The sequence below is a fragment of the Triticum urartu genome, chromosome 4A, assembly GCF_056163025.1.
Source record: "Triticum urartu cultivar PI428250 chromosome 4A, HENAU_Tu73, whole genome shotgun sequence".
In the NCBI taxonomy this organism is placed as follows: domain Eukaryota; kingdom Viridiplantae; phylum Streptophyta; class Magnoliopsida; order Poales; family Poaceae; genus Triticum; species Triticum urartu.
Window position 1 is genome coordinate 410,769,124 of NC_141876.1, and position 6,212 is coordinate 410,775,335.

Below are 6,212 nucleotides of genomic sequence, written 5' to 3' on the forward strand. Positions count from 1 at the left end.
AAGTGCATATCATTTTCATGGTCTAGCAAATATTGTTCTAGTGGATCAGTAGGAGGTACGGCAATAGAAGCAAGACCAATTATTTCATCTTTACTAGGTGATTCTTTATCATGAGCTTGTCTACGAAACTTCAACTCATGAGACACATCACCAAAAGCTAACATGACAGTTTCTTTTTCACAATCTATCTTAGCATTGACAGTGTTCAAGAAAGGTCTACCAAAGATTATGGGACAAAAATCATCTTGTGGGGAACCAAGGACTAGAAAATCAGTAGGGTATTTTATTTTCCCACACAATACTTCAACATCTCTTTTAGTAAGTTTAATAGTGACATCTATGTCTTCTATTTCAGCGCATGCTATGTCATTCATAATTTCTTGGTATAAGGTAAAAGGAATAGCACTCACTCTAGCATGCAAATTACATAAGCCATGATAACAATGACCTCATATTTTGACTGAGACAATAGGCATGCCAACAATAGGCCTATGTTTATCTTTATCATCAGGCTTGGCAATTCTAGCAGCTTCATCACAGAAATAAATAACATGCCATTCAATGTTTTTGACCAAGAGATCTTTTACCATAGCAACACTAGGTTCTACTTTGATTTGTTCAGAGGGTTTAGGTGCTTTAATATTACTTTTGCGAACCACGGTTTATACCTTAGCATGTTCCTTTATCCTAACAGGGAAATGTGTTTTTTCAATATAAGAAGTAGGCACAACTGGATCAACATTGTAAATGATAGTTTCATCTTTAGCTATAACCAGTTCTTTAATTTCTTATTTACTAGGGGGATGATATTTAAACCACTTCTCCTTAGGGAGATCAACATGAGTAGAAAATGATTCACAAAAGGAGGCTACTATCTCAGAGTCAAGTCCATATTTAGTGCTAAAATTGTGAAAAGCATTGGTATTCATAAAAGTTTTGACACAATTAAACTCAAGCTTAATACCTAACTCTTTACCTACATCGAGTTCCCAATCTTCAGAGTTGTGTTTAATTCTTTCTAAAAGATCCCACCTGAATTCAATAGTCTTCTTCATAAAAGAACTAGTACAAGAACTATCGAGCATGGATTGATCATCACGAGAAAGCCGAGCATAAAAATTCTGGATAATAATTTCTCTTGAGAGCTCATGATTGGGGCAAGAATATAACATTGACTTAAGCATCCCCCAAGCTAGAGCAATACTTTATCCTTCACCAGGCCAAAAATTATGGCCACTGCTAGGCGTCATCCGACTAACGCGGAGCAAAAAATCAACCGCCTCATGGGCTGTTGGATCAGACGTTGTATGGCCATTGGATCACACCAGTCATCTTCGTCTCAGTCAACTACTCCCGCATGCACTCTATATCACCAAAAGGAAGAAAAAGAACACCACGTCTCAATCAACTACTCCCACAACACTTTTAGCTGCCACTGTCGAGCTTCATCGTAGCACCGCTGCCACGCTCTGCAGTTCCAGCACCTGCGCGGCCGGAGTGGCTATGCAGCAGGCGTCGATGCCACCAGAGCTGCGATGTAGCGGCCACCGGCGTCGTCGTTGGAGCTGCTATGCAACGGCCGCCGGAGCTATGATGCAGTGGTCGTTGACGCCGCCGGAGGTGTTGCAAGGTACCATCAGCCGCCGTCCTTGAGAAAGATGTCGCGACGCGCATCCCGATGAGTCGCAAACGCAGCAGCACGACCCCCCTTACAGCAGCCGTGTTGTTGCAACCAAGCAGCAGAAACAGACGCATAGGTAGTCTTCGATGGTAGCACCGGTGCTGCAATGCAGAATCGCCGGTGGTGACCACCGGAGTTGAGGGAGATGCCATGGCGTGCGTCTTGACGAGCCACACACGCAGCAGCATGACCCCCCTTACATCAGCGGTGTTATTGCAAAAAGCAGCAGCAACAATAGACACGCTCGTCACAGTAGCAGAGACAAACACCGGTGGTGCTGCAAAGCATCATCGGCGGCGGCGACCAACAACTTACAGTCGTAGAGCGAGTGTTGCATTGGAGCGCCAGAATCTGCCGAGGAGAGCTGCATCGCAGCGCCGGCAGCTTGCAGCCGTCTAGGGGTGCTGCATCGCAGCTCATGCGGACCCCGAAGAGCGCTGCATCGCATCTCTCTCGATGAGTGATGACGCAGCAGACGAATAACCCCCCACGGATGCTGGAGAGAGGAGAGGAGAAGATGGAGGTGCATCAGGGGAAGCAGTGGTCGAGCTCGCCGGAGGAGGGTATGAGATAGGAGAGGGTCGGTAGAGCTTTGGGGAAGAAGAACCGGAGATGAGTGGATAGCTCAAGAAGATAAGGTGTGTTGACGATGGAGCGGATAAGGAGGAGGGGAAGAGGGATGGCGCACAGGCTGTGACGCCCCTGATTTGACCTTACACTAATCATGCACGCAAATGTGTACGATCAAGATCAAGGACTCACGGGAAGATATCACAACACAACTCTAGACACAAATTAAAATAATACAAGCTTTATATTACAATCCAAGGGCCTCGAGGGCTCGAATACATAAGCTCGAATACACAAGAGTCAGCGGAAGCAACAATATCTGAGTATAGACATGAGTTAAACAAGATTGTCTTAAGAAGGCTAGCACATAAGCAAAATGATCGAAAAGGCAAGGCCTCCTGCCTGGGAGCCTCCTAACTACTCCTAGTCATCGGCGGTCTTCACGTAGTAGTAGGCATCAGTGGCGTCGTCTGGCTCCTGGGCTCCGTCATCTGGTCGCAACAATCGGGTATGGGGGAAAAGAAGTAGCAAAGCAACCGTGAGTACTCATCCAAAGTACTCGCAAGACTTACATCAGATCTAAACTAAGTATGCATCTGTATCAAAGGAATGGGTTGTATCTATGGACTAAACTGCAGAATGCCAGAAGAGAAGGGGAAAGCCTAGCCTATCGAAGACTAGCATCTTCTGGAATCCACCATCTTGCAGCAACAGGAGGGAGTAGAGTAGCACAAAGTCAAGTAATAGAAGAGTTATCAACCTCGGCTAGAGATCCTTTCTCGACACCCTGCGAGAAAGCAATCCCAGAGCCATACTATCCAGTTATCATCACATATCCAAGTCTCATCTCCATGTCTCATCTCAAGTACCAGTTCTAGTTGTATCGATCAGGATACAACTCCAAGTGTCCGTTACCGTAGGACAGGCTATCGATAGATGTTTTCTTCCCTGCAGGGGTGCACCAACTTACCCACCACGCTCGATTAACTCCGGCCAGACACACTTTCCTGGGTCATGCCCGGCCTCGACCAAACAATACGCCGCAACCCGACCTAGGCTTAATAGAGAGGCCAGCACGCCGGACTAAACCTATGCCCCCAGGGGTCATGGGCCATCTCCCCGGGAACTCCTACACGTTGCGTGGGCGGCCGGTGAGCAGACCTAGCTACCTCCTTCAACAAGGTAGGTGCTATCCAGTCCAACCCGGAGCGCGCCGCTCAGTCGCTGATGTCTATTAAGCTTCGGCTGATGTATACGACGCAGAACACCCATACTATGCCCACGTGATGGTTAGTGCTATCAGGCCAGAGGCCCCTCGGATCAAATATCCAAATCGTAGTGGATTAGGAACGCGCGGTAACGAGCAGAGACTCACGATCGATGTGACCCCGTCGCCCCGTCTTGAGTACTTGCGGCAAGGGCTAAGAATGCCCGGCCACGCCTTGTAAGTATCTCGCGGGCACCTTCCAGGTCAACCCGACTCCACATCACTCGCAATTAAACTCGCGCGGGTACCACTCAGGGTCAACCCGTCTTTAGTCACATGGTTCAGGGTAAAGTCATAGTAACCATAGTAACTGTGTGTCAAACACCAAGGAGAAAACCCGAGGAATCACCCCCGGTGAATCCCACTCGTTGTTATCATCAAGGTGAACGTAAGAGGATCCACCCTCGAGGTTCACACTTGAGGGGTTGCACGATAGAGCGGTAACGGAAGTGGTTAAGGAGGAAATCACCCTCGATGACCTCGACCGTATAGCTACACTACAGAGATCTCATCAGGAGTGATGTATGACGTTCCACCCTCGGCACTCGAGGGTAACTCTGCAGAGTCAAGCAACAAAAGGGGAAAGTGATGTGCGGTGTCGGGGCCTGGACGTCGATCACGTTGATCGAGTCATCGAACATAAAGCGGGGCAACTGGGACAAGGTGGGGTCACTGATGGATCTCTAACCAACCTATACTAAGCAGTTTAGGATAAGCAGGTAAGGTATGAAAGCAGGTAACAACAACAGGCTATGCATCAGAGTAGGATCATACAAAAAGCAGTAGCAGTTCTAATGCAAGCATGAGAGGGAAAGAAATGGGCGATATCAGAATGCTCAAGGGGGATTTGCTTGCCTGGTTGCTCAGACAAGAAGGAGGGGTCGTCGGTGACGTAGACGATCACAGCGGCATCATCGGTCTCGGGGTCTACCGGAGAGAAGAGGGGGAAGAAACATTAAATACAGAGCAAACAATGCATCACAAGGCATAACATGACGAGGGGCAGAGCTAGGGTTGCCCTAACGTAGTACTAAACGTTGCAGACGGAGGGGATAAACATCCGAGGATGGATTCCCGGCGTTAGGCGGATTCCGGACAAAGGAAAAGAGGGGGAAAGTTCTATGTTCAGCATGCTAGGGGCATGTGAGAGATGAACGGACCGCGTAATCGGATTCGTTGGATTTTTCTGAGCAACTTTCATATATAAATTATTTTCATCCGATTTACGGATTATTTTTTATGATTTTTCAAAGATTTAAACAAGTTCTGGATTTCGGAAATAGATCATAAATGCTAAGTGTACCCAAAAGTACACCCAACCCGCGGCTGTGTGGGGCTGACAGAGGGCCCAGTCAACTGCCCAGTCAGCAGTTGACTGGTCAATGTTGACTGGTCAAAGGCCCGTGTGGGACCCATGTGTCATTGACTGAACAGTTAAATGATTTAAATTAATCTAATTAAATCATGGGGCCGAGCTGTTAGTGCCTAATAACTCAATTAAATTTAGCTATTAGTTAATTAACTAATAGTGTGGGGTGGGGCCACCTGTCATTAGGCCAACTCTAAGTAATTATAAAAAAACAACAGGGGCTAATCCCCATCGAACAGAGCCGGCCCCTTCGAGCGATGGCTCAAGGCCATGGCTGGGACGCACGGCCGCTATAGAGGAGCACCGGCGGACGGTGCCCAGCGCGCGGGGCGGGGAGCAGCGCACGGCGCCGGGCCGCAACGGCCGGAGGCGGCGAGCAGCACTCGGCGCGGCGTCGCGCGGGAAGCAGTGGGGCGGCGGAGGCGAGAGGCTCGAGCGGCAGAGAGCATGCGGGGGAGGCGCGACCTGGGGCGCGTGGCCAAGGCAGGGCCTTGCCGTTGCCGGAGCTAGGCGTGGCGCGACGGGCGTCGTCAGGGGAGCAGCAGAAACAAGCGGCAGTGGCAGCAGCAACAGCATCAGGCAGGGCAAGTAGCAACAGCAGTAGCATCGCAGGAACTGCGGGAGCACGTACGCAGACGCTGAACTACGGCCATGGCAGCCACCTGTTCGTACAGGCGATACGACGAGGGATACGAGACCGGGGTGAGGGGGATTCGGAGGAGCAGCTCACCGGGGAGGCACAAGGGGGCCCGGTGACGGCTTAGTAGCTGCAGGCTCGCCGGAATCGCCGAGATTTGTCGGCGACCCGAGGAAGAAGAGGGCGGCGTCAAGGGCGATGCAGGGGCTCCGGGCTCGAGGTCGTGGACGAAGAGGAAGCAGAAGACAATGGCAATTCTCCTGGTGCATTCCTAGCCAGCGGGGAGGTCAGTGGCCGCGCGATGACGATGGCCATGGCAGCAGCAGCGCTCGGCGTCAAACAAATCACGAAAACGAAAGAGAGGGAGAGCGATTGGGCGGCTAGGGTTCGTCAAGGGAGGGAGGAGGGCGTCGGGGCGTCCTCTTATCCACAGGGAGAGAGCGGGGATGACCGCCACGGGACCAGGGGCGCCATGGGATGGCCGCCACGACCCCCCCTCCCCCCCCCCCCCCCCCCCCGGCAGCAGCAGCGCTCGACGTCAAACAAATCGCGAGAACGAAAGAGAGGGAGAGCGATTGGGCGGCTAGGGTTCGTCAAGAGAGGGAGGAGGGCGTCGGGGCGTCCTCTTATCCACAGGGAGAGAGCGGGGATGACCGCCACGGGACCAGGGGCGCCATGGGATGGCCGC

The 6,212-nt window shown here is 51.0% G+C and overlaps 1 long non-coding RNA gene across 1 annotated transcript; it reads right to left on the minus strand.

The window, feature by feature from the left end:
- Positions 1-2,512: 2,512 nt before the first annotated feature.
- Positions 2,513-5,978, minus strand: LOC147976003 (uncharacterized). The gene is made up of 3 exons (XR_015602104.1): positions 5,618-5,978; positions 4,374-4,445; positions 2,513-2,742 (listed from the first exon to the last, which is right to left on the minus strand). It is a non-coding gene; the product is annotated as an uncharacterized LOC147976003 (long non-coding RNA).
- Between the last annotated feature and the right edge of the window lie 234 nt (positions 5,979-6,212).